We start from the raw sequence: 27,036 nt of genomic DNA on the forward strand, positions 1-27,036 counted from the left end.
CCAGTCACATTTATACAGTAATTAGTGCATTTTTATAGCACTGATCGCTGTATAAATGTGAATGGTCCCAAAATTGTGTCAAAAGTGTCCGATATGTCCGCCGCAATATCGCAATATTGCAGGCCTGACAAAAAAAAACGCAGATCGCCGCCATTACTAGTAAAAAATAAAAAATAAATCATAAATATATCTCCTATTTTGTAGGCGCTATGGGCCAGATCCACAGCCAGCCAGCGCAACGTAACTTTTTCCATTTAAGTTACACTGCCGCAAAGTTGCCAAGTTAGGTGCCGATCCACAAAGCACTTACCTGGAAATTTGCGGTGGTGTAACTTAAATCCGTCCAGCGCAAGGCGGGCCAATTCAAATGGGCGAGTCCCATTTAAATTAGGCGCGCTCCCGCGCCGGACGTACTGCGCATGCTCCGTCGGGTAAGTTACCCGACGTGCATTGCGCTAACAGACGTCGCTCCGACGTCATTTGCTTAGACGGTAACGTAAATGGCGTCCAGCGCCATTCACGGACCTCTTACGCAAACGACGTAGAGTTTGAATTTTCGACGCGGGAACGACGGCCATACTTAATAGGGCTTAGTCAAATAGGACTCAGCCCTATTTTTACACGGCGTAACTTGACGTAAACGACGTAGAATTAGTGCAACGTGCCCGTCGGAACGTTCGTGGATCGCCGTAAGTGTTCATTTGCATATTCTAGGCTGGCCGCAATGGCCTCGCCACCTAGCGGCCGGCCTAGAATTGCATCCTTAAGATCCGACAGTGTAATTCAATTACACATGTCGGATCTTCTGCCTATCTATGGTAAACTGATTCTGTGGATCAGTTCCATAGATAGAAACAGGGATACGACGGCGTATCAGTAGATATGCCGGCGTATCCCTTTTGTGGATTACTCCCTATAACTTTTGTGCAAACCAATCAATAAACGCTTATTGCGATTTTTTTAACAAAAATATGTAGAATACGTATCGGCCTAAACCGAGGAAAAAAATATATTTTTTTTTAAAAAAAATGGGATATTATTATAACAAAAAGTAAAAAATATTGTGTTTTTTTTCAAAATGTTCTGTCTTTTTCTGTTTATAGCGCAAAAAATAAAAATCGCAGAGATGATCAAATACCACCAAAAGAAAGCTTTATGTGTGGGGAAAAAATGATAAAAATATAATTTGGGTACAGTGTTGTATGACCGCGCAATTGTCATTCAAAGTGCGTCAGCGCTGAAAGCTGAAAATTGGTCTGGACACGAAGGGGGTTTAAGTGCCCAGTAATGAAGTGGTTAAGGATCCATCTGTAACTGGTCGAATCCGCACATGCATTCAACAATATTTTGCAGAGAACTCCAACCCGGAGATCTCGCCGATTTCCCTATGGGAGGCATATAAATGTGTGATCCGTGGGGAACTGATCGCCCTGGCTACAAAGGCCAAGAAACAACATCAGGAACATATAAACTCCCTTATTGCGATGATTAAGTCTCTTGAAGCGTCTCACAAGAGGTCCCGTGCCCTGGCCACCCTGTAAGACTTGACACGAACCCGGACATCTCTTATGGAGGAGCTGGGCAAACGCTCTAAGAGGCGATACATTCTCGGGCAGAGGATCTTTTATGAACAGGGTAACAAAAGTGGTTGCCTTCTGGCACGCACGGTGCAAAACTCAAAACCTACATCTACGATACACCACATACATAATCATGGTGGCGTTCGTCTGGTCAGGAATGAAGACATTGCTAAGGAATTTGAGGACTTTTATTTTAAACTATAAAATCTCAACCCCTAAGATCTCTCTCAGTCCAAGACTATCTTGAGGAAGTCACAGATTAAAGAATTCCTTTCACGGTATAGCCCCAAACCAATTTCTTCACAACAATCACTTGCCCTGGAAGGCCCCATGACGGCGGCGGAAGTGGACTTGGCTATTAAACAAATGAAGACTGGGAAGGCCCCGGGCCCGGATGGCTTTTCCCTACAGTATTACAAATCTTTTGGCGATGTGCTTGCCTCTAGACTTCTGAACATATTCAATGCCCTATCTGACCCTCAGAACAAGCCTGGCAACATGTTGACAGCCCACATAACGGTAATCCCTAAGGAGGGTAAGGACCCCTCTTTGGTGGCCAATTACCATCCGATTTCGCTCTTAAATGTGGACATAAAAAATTATGCGAAAGTCCTTGCGAATAGATTGGCTCCCTTGGTCCCTGGACTTATCTCGCTAGACCAGGTGGGATTTGTCCCTTGCCGGGAGGCCATGGACAATACCATTTGTACTCTGAATTTGCATCACTGGCTCACGACTTCAAAGACGCAGGGCTTTTTTCTCTCCCTCGACGCTGAAAAGGCGTTCGACAGGGTGGCCCTGGGACTACATGCAGGAGGTACTCGTAGCTTTGGGTCTGGGGCCCCGCTTGCTGTCGCACATTTTGGCCCTGTATGCAGGCCCCTCAGCTGCGGTTAAAGTCAATGGTCACATGTCGGACGTCTTTCCAATCAGTAATGGGACGCGCCAAGGATGCCTTCTATCACCTCTGATATACATTCCCACCCTCGAGCCCCTCCTTAACAGGCTGAGGAAAAACCCAGACATTCTGGGGATTACTGTTGGAGGGAGAGAGTTCAAAGTTGCTGCTTTTGCAGACGATGTTCTTCTGTCCTTGCGCTCCCCCAGGATCTCCCTACCCAATCTTCTCAGCGATCTAGACCATTTCGGCACCCTCTTGAACCTGAAAATTAACCATGCGTTGAATGTCTCCCTTCCCTCCCAGGAGGTGTCACACTGTCAGGAGTTTTTCCCTTTTAGATGGGCACAGGACTCGCTTACTTATTTCGGTATCCGCATCCCCTTTAGTCTAGCAGATCTGTATTCTAAAAACTTCCACCCAGCCCTTCTTCAGGCTCAAAAATGCCTTAAAGACTGGATGGGTCTGAATGTTTCCTGGTTCGGCCGCTCGGCCCTGATTAAAATGATAATTTTGCCACGCTTACTCTATCTTATGCAATCAGTCCCCATCTCCCTGTCCCCGGGATTTGTCACATCATATAGGAAGGCTTGTTCGACCTTCCTTTGGAGGGGTTCTCAACCCCGTATAAAGCACTCTCGACTCACTTTACCTAAATCCGGGGGCGGCATTGGTCTCCCGGACCTTCAGAAGTACCATAGTGCGTGTCATCTCACGAGGATAGCGGATTGGAATATCCACGCCTCCAAAAAGTTGTGGGTCCTCCTGGAGAGAAGCTTCTTGCCTGGCCCCCTGCATTTACTCCCATGGTTATCCTCAAGGAATTGGCCACAATCCTTACTAACCCATCCACTCCTCTATCCCTCACTCCTGGCTTTCAAGAAAGCTTCGACATTAGGGCACCCGTCCTCTCAACCGAATCCTTTGACGTCCCTACGGGGGAATCTAGACTTTCCACCTGGTATGTCGGGGGAATTCTTGGGTCAGGTATGGCCCTATGAGGATGTACTAGCCCTCGAGTTTTACTCAGCCGGGAGACCTTTATCTTTTGAGGCCGTGAAATCTATCACTAGGACATCTTCTTTCTCATTCTGGACCTACAGACAAATCCGGCACTTTCTCACATCTACAGCCGATCAATCGCTTTGGGCACGACAACTCACGCCCTTTGAATCTCTGTGCCATCGTAAAACGGCATGAGGACACCTGATTTCCCTTCTGTACACCCTCTTAGTGGAAGGCCCATCACAAACACCCACCCCGCCGCAGCTCTCATGGAACAAATACATTTAGGCGTCCCTGTCAGCCATGAATAAGCACTAGTCCAGTGCGAAACGCGTCGGCTGTACACCTGTTCCTACCTTGTTGTTACCTTGTGAAGTGATGTATTTGCTGTTTGTTTGAATAAAAGACAACCTTTTTGGTCATTGGAGTGTGGCCATCCAATCCTTTCTTCGTATCCTATGCAGGCGTCCCTGTCAGTAGAGGATTGGAATACTATCTATGAATATGCCCACAAGGGCTCAGCGAATGTGGCCGTCCAGGCTAACGGCTACAAAGTGATCACTAAATGGTACAGGACCCCGTCGCGCCTCCATAAATTCTCCCCTAATATCCCTGACACCTGCTGGAGATGTGGTGCGGGGGTGGGAACTATGCTTCATGTGTGGTGGGATTGTGGCGCCCTTCAGCCCTTTTGGAGGGAGGTCCAGGATCTCATCTCACCTCACATATCACTACTTACAACCTGGATTACACCCCCATCCCAATTCCTTCTACATCATACATCGCTTCCCAAGAAAGACTATTTCAAATCCCTAGCCATGCATATGGTCAATGCTGCCAGAGTTTGCGTTCCTAAACATTGGCGCTCTACCGCTGTCTCGACAATCAGAGAATGGCTTGCACAGATCTCCTAAATAAAAGAAATAGAGGAGCTGATTCACATTTCCCAAGATAGAGTGCAGAAATTCTCCTTTACTTGGGCTTGCTGGAACCATTTTGTTACCACTGATCGCTATCGTCAGTGTGTTTCTTGAGTCGCCTGAGACACATGGTGTTCCCCCCCCCATCAAGATTGTGGGGGGACTGGGGGGGGTGGGCACGGATCCACCCCCCTTCACTCTGTTTTTCCCCCCCTACTGTGCTTTTTTTTTTTTTGCTTTTGCTCTTTTTAACTCCTTCCCTCTTCCTTTTTCTCTTCCCCCCTTTCTCCCCCCCCCTCTTTTCTGTCTCTTCTTCCCTCTCCTTATGGGCACTTGACCCTATTGCTTCCACGTTACGATACACTCTAAATACCGACCAAGAGTGAGGCCTTGCTCCGCTTTCCCCCTTTGCACTTGGCGAGGGGGGGGGGGGTGTGGGGGGAGGGGAAAATTTTTAATTTAAGATCCTTTGCCCTCCTCCGCTTTATTTAACCTCATACACCTCGTTTATGTTCTGAACATGTTAATTACTGCCTTTCTGTTGTATTTTGTGGTGTGTTCTTTTTATGATTTTCTGTTCTGTGATAATAACCTTGTCATGTATCTCACGCTATGTTTTGAATAAATAAAAACCTTTATGGAAAAAAAAAAAAGAATGAGGGACACCTATCAGCAAAAGTATGCAGGCAAAGGACATACCCCTTTCCACGCCCCCTTAATGGAAAATTTTACAAAAAGAAAAAGATTGATTAAACCCACAAGTGCTTTTTTTACCACTACTTTTCCTTTATATTGGTTTTTGGAATTTACAAATGCAGCAATTTAGAAATCAGATGAAAGTTTTAGCGCTGGAAAACACTTTTTGATGGATAAAAAGTGCATTTTATATACATCTATATTAACCAGACCAAAATGAGGGACAAATGAGGAATGAGGGACAGAGGGACACTGCTTGAAATCAGGGACAGTCCCTCGAAATCAGGGACAGTTGGGAGCTATGATAACTAAAGGGGACCTGTCATGGCTCAATACATGTATAAAGGAGTATAAAGAGGACCTGCTATGGCCCTATACATGTATAAAGGAGTATAAAAAGATCTGTCATGGTTCTATACATGTATAAAGAGGACCTGCCATGGCTCTATACATATATATATAGGAGTATAAAAAGGACCTGTCATGGCTCTATACATGTATTTAGGAGTATAAAGAGGATCTGTCGTGTATCTATACATGTATATAGAGTCATGGTTCTATACATGTACAGTATATATGAGTACAAAGAGGACCTACCATGGCTCTATACATGTATAAAAAAGTATAAAGAGGACCTGTCATGGCTCTTTACATGTAAAGAAATATAAAGAGGACCTGTCATGGCTCAATACATGTATATAGGAGTATAAAGAGTACTTGTCATGGCTCTATACATGTATAAAGGAGTATAACGAGGACCTGTCATGGCTTTATACATGTATCCAGGAGTATAAAGGGACCTGTTTATTGCCGGCGACCACAATGTCTTTTGCGCAAACTAATCAATGTATGCTAATAAACCTAAACTGATGAAGACATTTTTTTTTAATATATATACATTTTTGGGATATTTATTATAGCAAAATGTAAATTTGAGTTTTTTTGTTGTTTATAGCACAAAAAATAAAAACCGCAGAGGTGATCAAATATTACCAAAATAAAGCTCTATTTGTGGGGAAAAAAATATGTTAATTTTTATTTGGGTACAGTGTCGCATGACCGTGCAATTGTCAGTTTAAACGACACAGTGCCGTATCGCAAAAAGTGGCCTGTCATTAAGTGGGCAAATCCTTGTGATCCTTAAGTGGTTAATCAGGGCTGGGCAAGGCAAGTCCCTCTCAGGTTAAATTCCAAATTCTAGCTTGAAACAATATATTAACTATAAGGTCAACAATATATTAGTGATTTAAAGTGCAAGTGCTTATATAATAACAATAGGTGCAAACAGGTTAAAAAAAATGCAGCAATGGTCACTAAATGATAAGCATTGGTAAGTCCATGCATCAAATGGTTGACTTGAGAGTAGACACCATCACCACGGAACAGATATCAAACCCGATAGCGACAGCCGGTGAGAGGTAGAGGTAAGTGCCTACTTACCAGACCACCATGACCCTTCGTTTGAAAAAAGGATCAGGTGGAGCTTTAGTACAGTTGGTTGCCTAAGGTCTGTACTGGTACCTGGATGGGACTGGCCAGGAATGGACTCCAACAGAAGAAATTACCAGGAATAAAGTGAAGAAAAACGGGCCATAGTGAAGTTCTGCAATTTATTGTAAAACAGATTAAAAACAACAGCCAAATGGCCGCTTACTTGTGCAAGTGCCGAGACCTTGGCACTAAGGAATCAAGCGTGTTATAGCTAGATGTGACGTGGAGCACCAGCTGCACTGTGTCTCACTCTCGTGGGTAGGTGTAGCGTGCGTTCCACTGTCTCTGTGCCAAATCTGGAAGTAGCTGAACGTGACCATTTATCCATCACCTACTATTAGCGCCCCCTTATTATACACCCCCCACATTTCTATAGTTGTTTTCACACCACTTTAGGGGAGCAGCTTCTTTAATATATTTATATTTTTATTACCATAGTGGAGTTCTCTATTTATTCAAGTCCCTCTCAGGCTCTCATGTCTCATACAACTTGTGATGTGTGTTTGTACTTAGTTTTGCTTCGGACTCCACCACCAGATGCGGGTTGTCACCTGCCACACGTTGCAGATGGTCACTTGCCACACATTGCGGATGGTCACTTACATGACCTGCCACACATTGGGGGTTTTCATTTGCCACATCACATGCCACACGTTGCGGATTGTCACTTGCCACGTCACCTGCCACACGCTGCGGATTGTCACTTGCCACGTCACCTGCCACACGCTGTGGATGGTCACTTGCCACAACATCACCTGTCACACATTGCAGATTGTCACTTGAATGAATAAATGAATGACTTGTATAGCACTACACATGCAAACTGAATCGCCTCTAGGTGCTTTTTGCAGCCAGTATCTTCCTGGCTGGTGCGGTCATTTACCCTGTAGGATCTCGACACATGGTGTTGTGGTCGGGATTTGAACCAGAAACCCCTTTGCTGCTAGGTGAAAGTGCTAACCACTACACCACTGGCACTTGCCACAAACTCCCGATGTCGTCAGACTGATGAAACGCGTAGGGTGGAGTCAGAGGCACTTAGCGCAGCACTTCCGGTTTTTTGGCTGCAAACTTTTGTTTGTCCAGCGCTGTTTGATTTTTTTGTTTTGTTTAATCTCTTCTTTATTAAATTTTTCTTTACATATAACATTTAACATGTCTTGATACGTAAAAGGCAGTTTGATACTACCTTCCTTTACTATATGGTGGTTTCCGCCCCCCCCCCCCCCAAAAAAAAAGGGGGGGACGCAAAAAGGCGTTTGTGACTATAAAGAATGTATTAATATATGTGTATTCCTAGTGTTATATACTTGTGATATTTATTATGTTTCCCCTGTGCCTTCATATATTTAAAAAGCGCCCAGAGGCGATTCAGTTCGCATGAGCAGCATTATACAAGTCATTCATTCATTCATTTATCTGTGATTGAGGGGTAAACACCCCAAAAAAAGAAAAAAAAAAGTGTGCTGAAGATGTGATATTTATATGTGTATTCTTATTTATAATTGTAATTTTCTCTTCTAAATTATATGTGTTTTTGGACCCCAACCCCCCCCCCCCCCCCCAGAGGGGAAGTGGAAAAAGAGAGTGAGAGAAAAAAAAGGAAAAAACACCCCCGCGTTCTAAAAAGTCCCCCCCCCCCCCCCCCAGAGTAGGTGAGGAGGATCGTTAGAAACCTTCTCATGTTCTTCTAGTGTCACATTCTCTGCTTCGACATATTAACAAGACATACATAAAAACATACACATTAAAAATAAAAGCTGTGGATTGTTCCCCATCTTTCTTTTTTTTTTTTATAGTTCCAATCTCCTTTTATTTATTTTTTCTGAGCTTCATAAGGCTTTTGATTTTATCCATCTATATCTTGGTATTGATTTTACCAGATTTCCCAGATTCTTTTATATTTCTCCTGTTTATGCCTGATATCATGTATCCATTTTTCTGCTCCCATTATTATAACTACTTCCCGTTTCCATTCTTGAATGGTGGGACATGTTGCTTGTTTCCAATACCTTGGAATTAATCTTTTGGCCGCATTTAATAAATGTGGTACAATGCTGTTTTTTTACGTTTTTATAGCTCTTGTGGTTCCATGGAACAGGAATTGTAACGGTGTAAACTCCATTGTTTCCTCAGACATTTTCCTGATCCATGGCACCACTTCCTCCCAAAAGATTCTGATCCCTGGACATGCCCACCAGATATGGAGGTATGTTCCCTGCTCCAGCACCCCCCTCCAACATTGATCATCTCTTGTTGGGTACATTTGAGCTAATCGCACAGGGGTGCGGTCAGGCCCGGATTTCCCACAAGGCCACTGAGGCCAGGTCTTGGGGCGGCAGGGCGCCAAGGGGCAGCAGTGGCATGGAGTCCCCCGACGCCCGGAACATACAGTTAAGGGTGGTAAGTTATGGGGGAATCCGCTCGCTCCTTAACAAGTGATTGCCGTGATTTAGCCGAAATCACTTGTAAAATGTGTGCTCCCGTCCATCCTCCCCTCTCCCCCCACCCCACATACCTCTCTCTGCTGGCTCTGTCTTCGGGACTCCATCCTCCCCCCGGCCACCGAGTCTGTCTCCCGTCCCTGCTGCCGATGTACACAGAGAGAGGGGAGAGCTGTGCTCTTCCCATCTCAGCTGTGACAGGAGTTCTAGCACAGTGCTAGGACTCCTGTTTTGGAGGTGACAGGGTCAATAAAGAGAACACGTCACCTCCAATTGCTATCACACAGGGAATTGTTTTCTCCTGTGTGATAGCAAAAAAGTTAAGTGAACAAAATTGATAAAAAATAAATAAATAATAAGAAATAATAATTAAATTAATAAAATAAAAAAGTAAGAATAAAGAAAAAGAATAAGGAAAATTTTACAAAAAATTAAAAAAAGTAAGCTACTAATAATAAAAAAAAGTGATAAAAAAGTAAAAAACAAAACATATTTTAACTAACCGTGCCGCTCATTCTCCATTGATTTGGGGGGGTTCGGTTGGGCAGGGAGGGGGTGCATTGCGGAACCTGGCCTTGGGGCGGCAGGAAGAGCAAATCCGGCCCTGGGTGCGGTACCATCTTACCAAGAACTTATATGACATTTCCTGAATGGCTGAGCTTGTGGATGTGGCATGTGTGATTGTGATTATTTTTTTTTTAATTGAGATGGGGGGGGGGGGAATCTGCATCCTAGTTCTTTTTCCCATTCTTTAATAAAGTAAGGGGTTATTTTATTCTGTTCACTACATATTATTTTATACATTTGTGACAGTAAGTGATACGGTTTTAGTATCTGTCTACATGTTTTTTCAAATATGGTTAGAGAATTCAAAGTTCTTACTTGAGGGTCTAATCTAAAAATGTTTTGCATCTGGCTATATCTCCATCCTGCCATTACCATATCTCCTTGTGTTGATACTAAATCTACCTGAGGCTTTAGGACCCCCAGTGGTGCATACCTCAGGCACATTGTGTTACCTTCCGATTCCCATGGGCCTAATGCTTCTTTTTCCTCTCCTGGAGGGAACCATGGATAACCCCCTAGTGGTGCCAATGGGGATGTTTTTGGGGCATATTTGTCAAGTTGATTTATCCTATCCCATACTGCCAGTGTGTTCCGAGTTAATGGGGATGTCCATTCTGATAATCCCTGGCCTTTGTAGATATCCATGGTGCCCCCGCCAAGTTCCTCCCGCCATATTTGTCTCCATTAGTACCCAAGCTCTATTACCTTCATCATGGCACCAGTGCAATATACGCACCAGAGCCATCGCTTTATAATAGGATGCAATATCTGGGAGCCCAACTCCTCCTTCTTCCTTACTTTTACATAGAATTTCATATGCTATCCTAGCATTTCCCTCCTTCCATATAAATGATATGAATGCTTTCCGTATTTTTTTTTTTAAATATCTGGGGGAGTTGTATGGGAACTGTATACAGAATATATAACAGTCTGGGTACCACATTCATTTTTAGGGTATTAATTCTCCCGAACCATGTTAATTTTTTTTCCCTTCCATCTATTCAGATCTTTCATTATTTCTGTGATTAATGTTTCATAGTTGCGTTCATATAGTATATTTTCATTGGCCGCTATGTGCACTCCCAAATAGCACAGTGATTCTCTATTCCACAAAAACGAGTATTTGTCCTGTAACGATTTAATTATAGGCAATGGTACATGGCTTGGCAATATTACTGACTTCTCTATGTTTATTTTGAAGTTGGATATCTTTCCATATCTTATTACTTCCTGCATCAGCTCTTCTACTGATTATTCTGGTTTTGAGAGAAAAAACAATAAATCATCAGCATATGCTGCCACTTTATGCTCTCTCTGTCCAATTTCCACTCACACTATTCTCCCGTTCCCTCTCACCCTACATAGAAATGGTTCCAGAGTGAGAGCGAACAAGATTGGGGATAGGGGACAGCCCTGCCTTGTACCATTGCCTATATCAAACCCCTCGGATAGTGTTCCGTTGACTTTAACTTTGGCTTTAGGTCCTGCATATAATGCTGCTATCAACCCCCTCATCCGTTCCCCCATACCTAATTATTTTAATACTTCCATCATATAAGCCCAATTCACCCTATCGAATGCCTTTTTGGCGTCCATCGATAGGGTTACTCTAGATGTTTTGTCGGGTCCCTTTTCCATCCAATGGAGTATATTGAGTGCTCGTATTGTGTTGTCTTTTGTTTCCCTCCCCACCATAAATCCTGTCTGGTCTATATGTACTATTTTTATTACCTTCTCCTTTAATCTATTTGCTAATATTTTGTAGAATAATTTTGTGTCTGTATTTAGGAGGGAGATGGGTCTATAACTTGAGCAATATTGTGGGTCCTTTCCTGGTTTTGGTATAATTGTCACAAATGCTAATAATGCTTCTGAGGGTAGTGGATTTCCAGCTGTGATCTTATTAAAATAATTATAAAGTGGTGTAATCACTATATCCATATATTTTTTTTTTATAGTATGCATTAGTTAGGCCATCTGGTCCTGGGTAGGGTTGAGTGAACCCGAACTGTAAAGTTCGGGTTCGGTACGGACTTTTGGTTTTTCCCGAACCCGGACCCGAACCCGAATAGTTGGAAAGAGTCCGGGTTCGGAGTTCGGATATGTTTTGGCGCGCTGCACGGCAGCCAATCGCCATTCGCGTTACTACTGTGACTGGGAACTGATCACAGCCATGCCTACTTATGGCATGGATGTGATTGGCCAGTGCAGCATGTGACCCATCATGTGACATGCCTCTATATTAGATAGAGGCACACAGCACAGATCGTCACTCTGCTTCACTCTAGATAGGGAAAGGCTGCTGGAATCTGCTGCATAGGGAAAGTCTTAGGCCCCGTACACACGAGAGGATCCATCCGCTGGAATTGATCCGCGGACCGGCTCCAGCGGATAGATCCCCTGGTGTGTACAATCCGGCGGATCTGTTTCCGCGGATTTTTATCCCCTGGGATGGATTTCAAGCGGATACAAATTGGAAGACATGCTTTCAAATCTATCCGCTTGAATCCATCCCAACGGATTGATCCGCTGGTCTGTACAGACTCACCGGATCAATCTGTCCGAATGGATCCCCCGCATGCGTCGTAATGATTCGACGCATGCGTGGAATTCCTTTTATGACAGCGTCGCGCACGTCACCGCGTCATCATCGCGGCGACGTCGCGACACGTCATCGCGAGGGGATTTCGGCGCAGATTTCGATCCGATGGTGAGTACACTCCATCGGATCCAAATCCTCGCAAATTCTCGATAGGATTTATCAGCGGAAACGGTCCGGTGGACCGTATCCGCGGATAAATCCTCTCGTGTGTACTAGGCCTCAGGTGTATCTGGCTCGTTTTCACTGGATTTCACTTATGTGAGGGAAAGGTTGCTGAATCTGCTCAGGGAAAGTGTTAGGTCTATGCTGTTCTACTTCTCCAGAAATATCAAGAAGCACACTTTATTTCTTTGATATCTGCATCATCTTATGGCATCTGGCTCGTTGTCACTGCTTCACTTATGTGAGGGAAAGGTTGCTGAATCATAGGGACAGTTTTAGGTCTATGTTGCTCCAGAAATATCAACAAGCACTCTATTCCTGTGACATCTGCTGTGCTTCATATAGTTTAGGAATTTTGTTCAACTATAGGGGCTGTTTGCAATCTATAGGTGACTCTGAATATTTCAGCAGCAGTACACCTGCCACACCACCTGTGCACCTGTGATATACTGTGTTTCTGTCAAGTACATAGTCAGGGAGAGTTTGCTGAAATATTTTTTCTATGGTGGCAGTCAGCACTCTATAGGTGACTGAGTATTTCAACAGCACTACACCTGCCACACCACCTGTGCACCTGTGATATACTGTGTTTCTGTCAAGTACATAGTCAGGGACAGGTTCCTGAAATATGTTTTCTATAGGGGCAGTCAGCACTCTATAGGTGACTCTGTATATTTCAACAGCACTGCACCTGTCCACTGTGATATACTGTCTGTGCAGTACATTGTTTAGTGCTGGCTTCCTGCTTCTTGCTATAGGTGGAGAAATATATAGGTGAATCTCTGCCTATTTCACCAGCTTACACTTTTTTGTATTTAAAATTTTTCAAAATTAGGGCAAGACCCTAAATTTGAGAAATATATAGGTGAATCTCTGCCCATTTCACCAGCACTCCACCTTTCCCCTGTGATATACTGTCTGTGCAGTACATTGTTTAGTGCTGGCTTCCTGCTTCTTGCTATAGGTGGAGAAATATATAGGTGAATCTCTGCCTATTTCACCAGCTTACACTTTTTTGTATTTAAATTTTTTCAAAATTAGGGCAAGACCCTAAATTTGAGAAATATATAGGTGAATCTCTGCCCATTTCACAAGCACTCCACCTTTCCCCTGTGATATACTGTCTGTGCAGTACATTGTTTAGTGCTGGCTTATTGCTATAGGTGGAGAAATATATAGGTGAATCTCTGCCTATTTCACCAGCTTACACTTTTTTGTATTTAAAATTTCTCAAAATTAGGGCAAGACCCTAAATTTGAGAAATATGAGGAAAACGTCAAATAAGGGATGTGGCCGTGGTCGTGGTGCTGCTGGTGGAGCTCCTGTTACAGGGAGAGGACGTGGTCGATCTGTGCCAGCTACAAGCACAAGTGAAACACCTTTCTCAGGTGCGAGTAGCCGACAGAGCCTGCAGGGGTATTTGGTCGGGCCTAATCCAGCTCTACGAATGTTGAGGCCAGGAGCAGAACAGGCGGTAGTAGATTGGGTTGCTGACAGTGCCTCCAGTTGCTTCACATTGTTTTCCAACCAGTCTTGTGCTGAAAGCTCAGAGTTGGCGCCTGCAGCCGATGTCCACCATCAGTCTTTCACCTCACCCCCTTGCAAATCAGCCAAGCAGTCTGAGCCCCAAAGCATGCAGCAGTCTCTTCTTCTTTTTGATGAGTCTGTTAGCATGTGTTCCCAGGACTATCCACCTAGCCCAGCCCCAGAAGGGGAAGAGATTGAGTGCACTGATGCCCAACCACTTATTTTTCAGGATGAGTTCATGGGGGGACCATCACAGCACGTCTTGCATGATGATGATGAAACACAGCTGGTGCTTTTGCAATTGTGCAGACCGACAAGGAGGGCAGTGGTGAAGACTGGGTGGAAGATGATGTGGAGGACGATGAGGTCCTCGACCCGACATGGAATCAACGTCATGCAGGTGACCCATGTAGTTTGGAGGATGAGGCGGTGGTCGCACAGAGCCACCAGCACAGCAGAAGAGGGAGCAGGGTGCCAAAGCAGAGCGTCCGTCCCCTAGACAGTACGCCTGCTACTGCCCAACGCAGCAAGGGACCGAGCACACCAAAGCCAGGTCCAAGGAGTTCCTAGCATGGCAGTTCTTCACACAATGTGCTGATGACAAGGACACGCGTGGTTTGCACGTTGTGCAATCAGAGCCTGAAGCGAGGCAATAAACGTTCTCAACCTGAGCACAACCTGCATGACCAGGCATCTAAGTGCAAAGCACGAGCTGCAGTGGAGTAGACACCGCAAAAACCAAGAAAGGTCTCTGGCTCCTCCTGCTTCCTCTTCTGCATCAGTCTCGGGCCTCTCTGCCTCTTCATCCACCTCCGTAGTGACTGTGCACCTGCCACCCCTCGATTAGAGGACCGGCAAGCAACACTACCACCTGGGTCACCAAACATCTCCACAATGTCCCATGGAAGCATTCAGCTCTCCATCTCCACAACACTAGAGCGTAAGAGAAGTTCCCCTCTACCCACCCGCGATCCCTGGCCCTGAATGCCAGAATTTCAAAATTACTGGCCTTTGAAATGCTGTCATTCTGTCTGGTGGAGACGCAGAGTTTTAAAAGCCTGATGGCATTGGCTGTCCCACAGTATGTCGTGCCCAGCTGCCACTACTTTTCCAGGTGAGCCATCCCTTCCCTGCACAACCAAGTGGGGGACAAAATCAGGTGTGCACTGCGCAACGCCGACTGTGCTAAGGTCCACCTAACTACGGATACGTGGACCAGTAAGCACGGTCAGGGACGTTATATCTCCCTAACAGCGCACTGGGTAAATGCAGTGGTGGCTGGGCCGGATAGCAGTTTGGCGCATGTCCTTCCACCACCGAGGATTGCAGGGCGCTTCAGTTTGCCTCCTGTTCCTAACTCCTTCTACTCCGCTTCCTCATCCTTTACCGCCTCCTCATCCAGTCAGCGTAACAAACTCACCACCAACTTCAGCACAGCCATGGGTAAACGCCAGCAGGCAGTTTTAAAACTTTCCTGTTTGGGGGAAAAACCACACACCGCGCAGGAGTTGTGGAAGGACATGGACCAACAGACCGATGAGTGGTTGGCGTCAGTGAGCCTCAAGCCGGGCCTGGTGGTGTGTGATAACGGGCAAAATCTCGTAGCAGCTCTGGGCCTAGCCGGTTTGACGCACATTCCTTGCCTGGCGCATGTGCTGAATTTGGTGGTGCAGAGTTTCCTGAGAACCTACCCCAATATGCCACAGCTGCTGCAGAAAGTGCGGGCCCGTCGTGTGCGCACTTTCGGCGTTCTCACCCTGCTGCGCTGCTCGCCTGGGCAGCGCTGCAGCGTAACTTCGGCCTTCCCGCTCACCGCCTCATATGTGATGTGCCCCACAAGGTGGAATTCCACCTTGCACATGCTGGCCAGGACTGTGCGAGCAGCAGCAGGCGATAGTGGGAGTTCCAGGCTGCAGCACGCACGCGTGAGTCGCTCTTGCGGAACAGAACCATTTTACCAACCAATAACTGGGCCTCATGCGAGACCTGTGTGCCTTGTTGCGCTGTTTTGAGTACTCCACCAACATGGCCAGTGCCAATGACGCCGCTCTCAGCGTGACTATCCCACTTCTATGCCTCCTTGAAAAAATGCTACGGGCGATGATGGAAGAGGATGTGACACAGGAGGAAGAGGAGGAGGAGGAATCGGGATCATTTGCAAGGCTTTCAGGGCAGTCATTCACAAGTGGCTCCGAGGGTGGGTTCGTGCACCAACAAAGGCCAGGTACACAATTGTCTAGCAAGGGCACAGTTCTGGAGGATGACGCGGTGGAGGATGAGGAGGAGGAAGACATGGAGGAGGAGGAGGAACCATGTTCACAGCAGGATGGCATCCAGACCAGCTCATGGCCATTACTGGTGCGTGGCTGGGGGGATACAGAGGACACAGATGATACACCTCCCACAGAGGACAGCTTTTCGTTGCCTCTGGGCAGCCTGGCGCACATGAGCAATTACATGCTGCAGTGTCTCCACAACGACCGGCGTGTTTCGCACATTATGACAGGTGCTGATTACTGGGTGGCCACGCTGCTGGATCCCCGTTACAAGGACAATGTACCGTCCTTAATCCCCTCACTGGAGCGTGAACGCAAGATGCGCGAGTACAAGCGCACGCTGTTAGACGCGCTGCTGGTGCAATTCCCACCTGGCAGCGGGGGCACAGTGGAAGCAGAAGGCGAAGGCAGAGGAGGAGGAAGAGGTCGCCAACGCAGCAGGGGCACCGCCAGCACCTCAGAAGGCAAGGTTAGCATGGCCGAAATGTGGAAAAGCTTTGTCAGCACGCCACAACAAACAGCACCACCAGCTGATATGGAAAGTTTTAGCAGGAGGCAGCATTTCAGCAACATGGTGGAGCAGTATGTGAGCACACCCCTACACGTACTGAATGACGGCTATGCCCCCTTAAACTTCTGGGTCTCCAAATTGGGCACATGGCCTGAGCTTGCCCTTTACGCCTTGGAGGTGCTGGCCTGCCCTGCGGCCAGTGTATTGTCTGAACGTGTATTTAGCATGGCAGGGGGCGTTATCACAGACAAGCGCAGCCGCCTGTCCAGATCCAATGTGGACAAGCTCACGTTCATTAAAATGAACCAGGCATGGATCCCAAAGGAGTTGTCCGTACCTTGTGCAGAATAGACACCGGGCCGGCCTTACCCAGCCATTGTTTTTTTCTGAGCTTTCTAGGGTTGCCATCTCATCCCTTTCAAAGCAAAAACATATTAATTACACAGGTTCTCGGCTGATTAAGGTGCTGTAATTAAACTCACTTGGTGCCTTATCGAGTCTATCGACATTAAATTAGCCCCAGAACCTGTGTAACTCTGTGTTCAGGTTTAAAGGATGAGGTAGCAACCCTAGATCTGTCTCACTATTTTGGGGTTTACCCTAATTTTAAAAATAAATCAATTAAAAACCAAAACCTGCTGTGTGGCTACCTCCTCCTCTCTCCTCCTCCACCGCCGCTTCCACCTTCAGTCACATTCTTAGGCTTGCGCACTGCAACTGCCTTTCTTTAAGTCCCACCAGAGGTTCTCAATCGGATTTAAGTCTGGTGACTGCAATGGCCACTCCAAAATGTTCCAGCCTTTAATCTGCAACCATGCTCTAGTGGAGTTGGAGGTAAGCTTGGGATCCATTGTCCTGTTGAAAGGTCCAACGTCTCCCAAGCCTCAGGTTTGTGACGGACTGCATCACCTTGTCATCCAATATCTCCTTGGATACTGAAGAGAATTCATGGTACCTTGCACACGCTGAAGCTTCCCTGTACCTGCACGAAGCAAAACAGCCACCAAATCATGATTGACCCCCGCCATGCTTCACAGTAGGCAAGGTTGTTCTTTTCATCATAGGCCTTGTTCTTGTCCTCCTCCAAACATAGCGTTGATCCATGGGCCCAAACAGTTGTAATTTTGTTTCATAAGTCCACATAACACAATCCCAAAACATGTGTGGTTTGCCCACATGACTTTCGCATACTGCAGTCGACTCTTATTCTTGGAGACAGCAAGGGGGTGCGCCTGGGAGTTCTGGCATGGAGGCCTTCATTACGCAGTGTGCGCCGTATTGTCTGAGCAGAAACTTCAGTACCCACATCTGACAAATATTTTCTCAGTTCCTCAGCAGTCACACATATTTTCCCACTCTACGCTTCAGGTAGCGCACAGCAGTCGAAAGTCAGCATCTTCTTTTTGCCACGACCAGGTAGCGTTTCAACAGTGCCCATTGCCTTAAATTTTGCATTTACTACTGTATTACAAACCAATTGATATCATATTAGTTGCATATGGTTCTTTATGAAGTCCTTGTAGGATTTCATTCTGAATACAATTACAAATGTACACTAAATTCCCTAAAACCCTTTACAGCATTGGGGGGTTGAATAATTTTGAACAAAACTGTATGGACCTCGTCCTCCAAGGTCAAAATCATTATATATTTTTTTTTATGTTATTTTAAGTATTTCCCTATCTACATTTATTTCCAGAGTACTTGCCATGCTCTTCCCGACATTTTGCTGCCATTTGTAGCCCTCCAGCCCTTTCCTTAGTTTTTTAGAGACATTTTTGATAGTCAAAAGTCTGGGTTCCCCATTGACTTCAATGGGTTCGGGTCAAAGTCCGGGTTCGGGTTCGGAACCCGAACATCCAGATGTCCGCTCAACTCTAGTCCTGGGCTCTTTCCACTCGGGAGGTCCTCTATTGCTCTTTTAATTTTGTCTCTAGTGATCTGTTCTTCTAGTTCCTCCACCACGTCCCTTGCCAGGGGTGGTAATTTGGATTCCCTGATATATTCTCTTATTTTTTTCTTAATCTACTTTTAATTGTGTCCTCTGTATATTGTATAGTTCCTTATAAAAGTGATGAAATTCCTATATTTTTCGTATCATTTATCTGCTTATTATTTACGCGGATATTATGGACATGGAAAGGTCTTGTTGGTTTTGTAACTGTCTAGCTAGTAGTTTGCCACACCTATTGCCAGCGCTGTTTGATTTATCTTTTTCCCTTTTTTGTTCACATACCATGTGAGTATTTTAACTTACTTGAACAATAAAACCTGTTATCCTAACGGAGTTACGCTATGGGCATCCTTTCTTCTCTCACATAACCCAATTGGAGGAACGAGGAAAATCCCTGGAGCTGTCTTGGAATCCCTAGGCTGCTACACAGTGGCACATACTGTGACTGCATCACTACCCCAGGCGGGGTGGTAGCATCTGGTGAGTGCAATCTTATTAGAGCGTGTCACGCTTAGAGCAGGACCGGATGGGCTTCCTTTAGCAACGCGGAATTCTTCTAAGCACAAAAGTCACTTTTTACTTTTACTTGCAATTTGTTTTTATTTTTCATGATTTTGATTTTTATTCACATCACTTACTAGAGACACCGTATTGGACTGTTTTTGTTGTTTTTGGACATTGCTATTTACAAAGGATTTGTATTTATTTTTCATTGGTTTTTACTGTGTAATTTTTGTTTAAAATCCGGCCGAGGGTCTAACCGACAGAGGGTTTACATATTGTTCTTGATTTTGGTTTTGTTTTCCAGTTTGGAATGTTTTTTTTTCAAAACTTAGGTAGTAGGAGTTTCTTAGGTTTTATCATCACTATACAGCACTTATGTTTCACTAAACACACCCGGCCGAGGGTCAAAAAAAATTAACACACTCAAAATACATTTATACATTTATGTTCCCATTTTTAAGGTCATCTTCACTCACTTTCTGACTCAGGTTGGTTTGTCTGTCACCTTCACTCACTAAAACGTCCATCCACTGGAGTATTAGCAAACACCCGGCCGAGGGTGTAACACACATTTATTCACATATCATTTTTTTCACAGCTTCCTTTATTTATCATTGAATGGTATATTCCACGTTCACATTTTATCATCTCAAGGTACACACCCAGATAGAGGCTACCTTGCGGTTGCTTCCTCTCTCATCAGAACAGCGCCAACCTACCCCCCCCCCTTTCTTTTCTCATTTTTACTCCACCTAGGCGGTAGTAAATTAGTAGGGGAAGCAGTTCTTCTTTTTATATTTTTATACATTTTTTCATGTACTTTTTGCTCTCCATAGCGTGGATTCAACCCATCCATTATCTCACCTGCCACATGTTGCGGATGATCACGTGCCACATCACTTGCCACACGTTGTGGATTGTCACTTGCCACGACACCACCTGCCACATGTTGCAGATTGTCACTTGCCACGCATTGCAGGTTGTGACTTGCCATGTCACCTGCCACACGTTGCGGATTGCCACTTACCACAACGTCACCTGCCACACATTGTGGATTGTCACTTGCCACGACGTCACTTGCCACACGTTGCAGATTGTCACACCGGTTTTGCGTGTATATGATGGGGCATGGGATTGGTGAGCCTTGACCTGTTCTCAACTGGCCTCCTCCAATCTCCGGACTCCCATATTTCCCGTCTTGGGTCCGGGCTGCAGTGCCGACACCATTCTCTGCTCTTTGCAGCATTAGATATGCCCTCAGCCCACCGGCCAGACTCCTACTTCCTCGTCTGCGCGTCATCATCTCCAATCACCAACCTCCAATCTAATCGAGCGAGGCTTGCCGCTGTTCTCCCCAGAGCAACTATCGGCTGTCGGCTGTTAGCTTTATATTCATGCTGCCCTCTCGCTATGCGTGACCCGGGTGTGTGAGAGAGCACACCTCACACGTCTGCTCCTCCCATAAGACAGGTACAGTTTGATTCAATTGTATATGTATTCATTGTGTTTTTATATTGGAGGTATGAGGATTTGCTGGTCCACCTAATGTCTGTTTATTTTATATTTTTTCAGATATTTATTTGATTTGCTTGATTTTAAAGGAGCTGCAGCACTACACATTATTTGTGTTTAATATTGAAGTTTTAGTGTTTAATATTTACACATAGTAAGGAATTTTCTTGTAAACTATATTTTTACACATTTAAAGGGCAATTTTTTTTTTTTTTTTTTTTTTTAAACAAACATGTTATACTTACCTCCTCTGTGCATATTTTGCACAGACTGGCCCTGATCCTCCTCTTCTGGGGTCCCTCAGCGTCGCTCCTGGCTTCTCCTGCTAGAAAAGTTTCTCGACGTGTGCCCTCTCTAGGCAACTCCTTACTCCCTAGTTAGTTTACATCTTGTAATAAGCAGGGGACCTCTTGGCTTGATTTTAAGGGGAACTATAAGTGTGGCACAAAAGATTGCCCTTGCTGTCAACATTGGATTAAGGGAGAAGGATTTAAGTCTACAGTTAGTTGCAGTGTCAGTGTCAAGGATTTTATAAACTGTAACACCAGATATTTGATATACTTGATTACATGTAAAATCTGCCACATATAATATGTGGGCAGAACAACAAGGAGATTGCGGGATCGCCTCCATGATCATGTGTATGATATACAGAAAAAACACTACCAATGTTGCTAATCATTTTAATAGCTCATATGGTGGCAATCTCACAACTCTACAAATACAGGTGATTGAAAGAGTTAAAAGACCACTTAGGGGAGGGTGATGTCTTTAGGTTGCTGTGCAAGCGGGGGGTCTATTGGATTATCCATTTGAGAATTCATATACCCAATGGGTTACATTTTGATTGGGATTATACACATTTTTATGATTGACATCCCCTCGCTTCTTTCTTTCTCTTTCTTTTTTTTTCTTAGCTAGTCTATTAGTACCTGAGCCAATTGGGAACCGGTTAATATTTTTCGTACACCACGGGACACAGAGCCTTTATCCATTACATAGTAGGTTGTATGGTCACCAGAGGTGATTGGACACTGGCACAACCAATGAAGACAAGTTCCCCTCCATATAACCCCTCCCCTAACTGAAGTACCTCAGTTTCTAAGGTGTTGGACGCGAGTAGGATGTGCTGAAAGAAGCTCTGCCAAAGAAACCCTGGGAGGGTAAAAGAGCTATATTTTCGGGTCCATCCAAGACGCCTAAAATTTTACGCCAAAACTGGATGGTATCTGGACCTTGTGACGAGGTGTCGCCTGTAATGTCTCTCTTCAGAGGACTGGGCTCTAGGGTCCAGCACTTTTGCTCTATATGCTAAAAGTCCTGGCAGAGTCTTTTACAAGGCCCAGGGAAGAGGTCTCCTTTAAGTAGAAACCCATACCCTTGAAGGTTGGCGCGCATACCCCACCGTGATGGGGGAAGATTGGTTCTGCTTGGCAAAAAGCTTTTGGCCAGTTTCCTCTTCCATGGTGAGCTCCTCTTTGGGGATGATTTGGAAAAGTATATCCAAAAAATATCAAGCAGTATAAATACCCTTCTGCCAGAGAAGAAGAAAAACAAGCGTTCTTGTTTTGAAAGGGTTCTCTCTCCCCAGCTCCTGGTAGATCTACCTCCAGCTAGTGGCCACGGCATTTTCAGCCAGCCACAAAGACTAAGGAAGACCAAGCCCAGAAAAACAAGAAGCAGTGGGGTTCAAATGCTAACAAGCCAAACCTCAAAGCCTCTTCATGAAGAGGCGCCCCCGCTCGAGTGGGGGGACGACTTTGGCAGTTTTCAGCAGCATGGCAGAAAGAAATCCAGGACAAGTGGGTAGTATCCACTGTATCCCTAGGGTACAAACTGGAATTTCGAGAGATCTCATCTTCTCAGTTCCGAAGTTCAAGGCTCTCCAAAGATCCACTAAAAAGAGAGTCCTTCTTCAAAGGATTGGATCACTTGCTGTCCCAAGAGGTAATCACAGAAGTGCCCCTAAAGGAGCAAGGTTCAGGTTTTTTATCGATCCTGGATCCAAAACCCCTAAATCAGTTTCTGAACATTCCCCATTTCCGAATGGAAACTATTCAACCAGTAGTCGTCTCCCTACAAGGCGGAGAATTCATGGTGTCGATAGACATCAAGGACGCATATTTACATGTGCCTATCCATCCCGCGCACCAAAGATGTTTAAGGTTTGCGGTAGAACATCGCCACTTCCAGTTTGTGGCTCTGCCATTTTGGGTGGCTACCGCCCCTCAGGTATTTACAAAGGTACTAGCCCCTCGGTTAGCAAATTTGAGGGTACAGGGCATAGCAGTAACGGCCTATCTAGACAATTTACTTGTGATAGATCAGTCAGTGGCAGGATTAGATTACACTGTGCTCACCACAATAAAATACCTGGAACAGTTAGGATGGATTGTAAATCTACAAAAATCTACGAGCCCAAAAAATGGTAGCGTATTTGGGTATGATCATAGACACAGCCCAAAGCAGGGTATTCCTGCCAGAAACAAAGATCAAAAGAGCATTTCCTCTTATCGCTCTCTTACAAAGGCTACTTTGCAGGACCAAGAAGTAAGGAGTAACAGTAATTCTAGTGGCCCCAAATTAGGGTACCAAGCAGGCACCTCTAGAGCCTCCTGTCTTTAGCTGTGATGCTTTTTTGCTTCTCTCAGAGCCTCTTCTTTGGGAAGACATAATGCTAAGCAAAGCCAAGGTACCAACAAATGCATATACTACTGTGCTAGTTTAGCAATCTACATATAAGTATGCAACTAATAACACACAGTTTCATGCCAGAGTGGGTGTCTTGTCCTTTGGGAGTGCTCAGTCAACCACATGGAGATCTTATGTGCCCTTAAACGCTGCTGTGTCCCTTGCAGGGAAGCTCCAGACATGTGAGGTTTGTTCCTTCCTGTCTGACAGTCATTAAAAGCGTGCCCCTATTCAGGCCCGCCCCCTCCCATTGAGATCGTCCCTGTGCGGTTCATGGCTTTCTCCTGTGTTTGGAGATCCTTCAGCTTTCTGTGGAAGAGGGAGGAGGGCAATGCAGAGCTTGCAGCGAAAGGAGTGTGTTTGTCATTTGGACTGACACTGCTTTGGAGCTTGGTGAGTGAAAACTCAGCTCTTTACTCCCTCCAGTGGCGGCTTAAAAAATGACACCCACTCTAAAATAGGAAAAGCCACTAAGTTTAAAACCTAGGACTTTTTCCAAACTCACCTTGTCCCCGCCGCAGGTTCTCTGCCAGGCAGCTACCAATCTTCCCCCATCTTGGCCGGGTCTGCGTGCCAACCTTCAGGGGTATGGGTTCCTTCTTAAAGGAGACCTCTTCCCTGGGCCTTGTAAAAGACTCTTACCAGGACTTTTAGCGTATAGAGCGAAAGTGCTGGACCCCAGAGCCCAGTCCTCTGGAGAGAAACATTACAGGCAACACCTCGTCCTTGAGGTCCGGATACCATCCAGTATTGGCGTAATATAATTAGGCGTCTTGGATGGACCCACAGTGTAGCTCTCTACTCTCATAGGGCTTCTTAGGCAGAGCTTTCTTCAGCACATTTTCCTTGCGTCCAACACCTTAGACACTGGTGAAAAAACTAAGGTACTTTCCTAATAGGAGGGGTTATATGAAGGGTAACTGTTTTTGATTGGTTGTGCCAGTGTCCAATCACCTCTGGTGACCATACAACCCATTATGTAATGATTTAAGGCTCTGTGTCCCGTGGTGTACGATAAAGAAATGCAATCCTCAGAAGTATAACATATGTATGATTCTCGCCTTTTGCCAGTTAGGAGTGGATATGAAACTAGCCCTTAGTACCATCAAGGGTCAAATATTGGCTCTATCAGTCTTTTTTTTAAAGACCGCTGGCATATCATTCCCTAGTTTTCCTAGTTTGGGCTTTCATTCAGGGGGTACTGCGGATAAATACGCCAGTCAAGTCTCCCTTGTGCCCATGGGATTTGAACTTGGCATTATCAGTGTTGCAAAGGCAACCCTTTGAACCTATTCGCCAAATTCCTTTGATCCTTTTGAGCAGGAAATTGTCCTTTTTGATTGCTATCTCTTCTGCTAGAAGAGTATAAGAATTAGCAGCTTTTTCTTGTAAAGAGCCTTATTTAATTTGTCACAAAGACAAGATTGTTCTACGACCCCATCCTACCTTTTTACCAAAGGTGGTGTTGCCATTTCATTTAAATCAAGATATTGTTTTGCCTAATCCGCGGACAGCGGAGGAAAGATTATTGCACTCTCTAGATGTAGTAAGAGCAGTAAAAGAGTATCTGCAAGCAACCACTCAGATACGTAAAACAGATGTTTTGTTTATTTTGCCAGATGGTCCCAAGAAGGGACAAGCGGCATCAAAATCCACCATTTCTCGGTGGATTTGACACGTGATTATTCAAGCTTATGTTTTAAGGAACAAAGTTCCTCCTTTTTCTGTTAAAGCGCACTCGATCAGAGCTATGAGCGCTTCATGGGCAGTGCATCATCAGGCTTCGATGGCTCAGATCTGTAAAGCTGCAACTTGGTCTTTAGTCCATACATTTACCAAATTCGATCAAATAGATGTAAGAGGACATGAGGATTCTGCCTTCGGGCGTAGTGTGCTGCAGGCAGTGGTCTAGGGCTTCTTGTCCGTTAATGGCCTGCCTGTATCGGTGTCTCCCACCCTTCATTGAGCATTGCTCTGGGACGTCCCACTATGTAATGAATAGAGGCTCTGTGTCCCATGGTGTACAATAAAGAAAATAGGATTTTTAATAACAGCTTATCTGTAAAATCCTTTTCTTGGAGTACACCACAGCACACAGGGGTCCCCCCCCCCTTCCTATGGGAACCTTACTGCTTTGCTACAAAACGGAGGTACTTTCCTTAGGGGAGGGGTTATATGGAGGGGAACTTGTCTTCATTGGTTGTGCCAGTGTCCAATCACCTCTGGTGACCATACAACCCACTATGTAATAAATAGAGGCTCTGTGTCCCGTGGTGTACTCCAAGAAAAGGATTTTACAGGTAAGCTGTTATTAAAAATACTATTTTTCTCTTTCTCTCTTAGCCTGCAGTTTATTAGCACCTATGTCTCTCCTATATATTTTTTATTATTACTATTATTTATTTATTTTTTCTCTCTAAGCCAGTTTCATGCAGTCTATTGGCAACTATTTCTCTCCTAATTTTTTTATTTTATATAAATAATAATTATAATTTGGGAATATGCCAGTATCGGTCCTCAAGATGTTCTAACACTTTGCTTTTAAAAATATTTTCTATTATTGTGTGTATGTTGTTGTAACTATACAATGATTTTGCCTGATGTGTCGAGTTTGCTCCGAGTTCAATTAGTGTATACGATTTGTTCTGGCAGTAAATTTGGACCGAACTCTTTACATCAGATTTGAATGTAAGTACCGTGTATTCTAGACAGGTTTTCTTTGTAACACCAGCTAAGTACTAATTTATATGGTTAGTTCACCTGTAACACATTAGAGTAGTATATAGATGATTGTGGTGACTAGTTTCAATAGGTAATGACTAAGCGATAACATTTGCGCAACATGCATCTAGCTCTTCGTCCCCTGCTCCATCTGTCAATCACTTGTCATATGAAGCTTCAATAAAAAGATTTTTGGAAGTGCAGCTGTCCAGAATCATTTCCTTATTCCCTGTTGGAGAGACGTTCTCCCTCGGGGCACTCGTGCAGATGCGCTCCAGTGTCAAGCTGCTGCATCTATTGACGCAGTCTGCAGGACTTGGCCCGCCCCCTGACTCCCTCGTCAATGTATTTTTTTCCTTTTCTTCTTTTTTTTCGCGTCATTGGATTTAATTGACATCAGTGGGAGCCAATGACTTTGCTGCTATTAATCTATCCAATCAGGACCTGAGACGCCAGCTGGAGCTGGTGTGCTCGTCTCCGCTGCTGGAAAGACTGGGTTCAAGTAAGTAAAAGGGAGGGGCTCTGGGGGGGGCAGCTGCAGCACAGGAGGATTTTCACCTTAATGCATATGAATTAGGGTGAAAAACTTTGAGGGTTTACAACACCTTTAAGTGTTTAGTCTGTGCCATGGTGCAAGTATGATTTTTATATATAATATATATATATATATATATTGTAAACTTTGGGGGTCTTTAAGCTCCGCGAGACAAGTGCGTAAAACCGTGTCAGTAAAGCAAAGGGTCTTTATTGGTGACCAAACAAAACAAAATAAAGCTTTTCTTCAGCATCCAAAACGTCACAACAAAAGTCCTGCTTGTTTCCAGCATAAATTAGGAAAAAGTCTTTGTTCAGAAAAACAACCAAAAGAAAGGCACATACGTTTTTAGTAAGAAGTCCTCCAGACCTTCCCTGCAGACACAGCTTCACTTCCAAACTACTCAAAGGTCCTCTCTGAGCAGCTAGCAGACTTCCATC

General features: G+C 44.8%; 1 protein-coding gene across 3 annotated transcripts in view; it reads left to right on the top strand.

The window, feature by feature from the left end:
- LOC120932444 (A disintegrin and metalloproteinase with thrombospondin motifs 2-like) overlaps positions 1-27,036 on the top strand; it is a 1,658,079-nt gene that overhangs the window by 1,137,005 nt on the left and 494,038 nt on the right. The gene's annotated exons all lie outside the window — the stretch shown is intronic.

This window comes from Rana temporaria, chromosome 3 (assembly GCF_905171775.1).
Source record: "Rana temporaria chromosome 3, aRanTem1.1, whole genome shotgun sequence".
NCBI classification, from domain to species: Eukaryota; Metazoa; Chordata; class Amphibia; order Anura; family Ranidae; genus Rana; species Rana temporaria.